The sequence below is a fragment of the Pteropus vampyrus genome, unplaced genomic scaffold (assembly GCF_000151845.1).
Source record: "Pteropus vampyrus isolate Shadow unplaced genomic scaffold, Pvam_2.0 Scaffold1093, whole genome shotgun sequence".
NCBI classification, from domain to species: Eukaryota; Metazoa; Chordata; class Mammalia; order Chiroptera; family Pteropodidae; genus Pteropus; species Pteropus vampyrus.
Window position 1 is genome coordinate 183701 of NW_011889874.1, and position 668 is coordinate 184368.

Here is a 668-nt window from a genome sequence, read left to right on the forward strand (position 1 = left end):
TAATATATTGGCTAAGTGGAAAACCAGAGGAGAGAAGGAACAATTAGGGTGATCATTCTATAAACTATATAAATGTCTAACCAATGTACTATATACTTGAAACTAATAAAATATTTTACAAAATACTAAAAAAATACAAACAAAAAATAAAAACATTTGTTTAGTGAATGATTGAGCAGCTACAATATAGAAAATCAAACTTACAAAAAGTAAAAAAAGAAAAAAGGAAATTTTACTGACTTGTTGATTACCTTTTAATTTTATTTAAGAGAACTTCAGGATATTCTCCCCCATTTCTCAGACATGTTAACTTCTAGAAGACAGCATCATTAAATTTTATGGTTTGCTATGGTCTAGTGTGATCAGAGCCAAAAAAACCAATTTATTCTTTTTAAAAAAATATTCTTTAAAAAACTGTTCTCTGGATAAATTGATGCTGGTTCTATCTGAAGGTTGTAACTTCTCCTAGCTGTGCTGTTAGGGTTTGTTTCTCAGAACCTCATACCTGTGTATGCAGAGATTTTTTTTTTTAAGTTTCTTTCAGCTTTCTGAAAGGGAAATACCAAGCTATCGATAATTATTTACAAAGAAAATATGTACAAAATACTCAAGATACAGTGTTAAGATAATGCCTTTTTTTAAACATGCAGATATGTCTCATAAATATC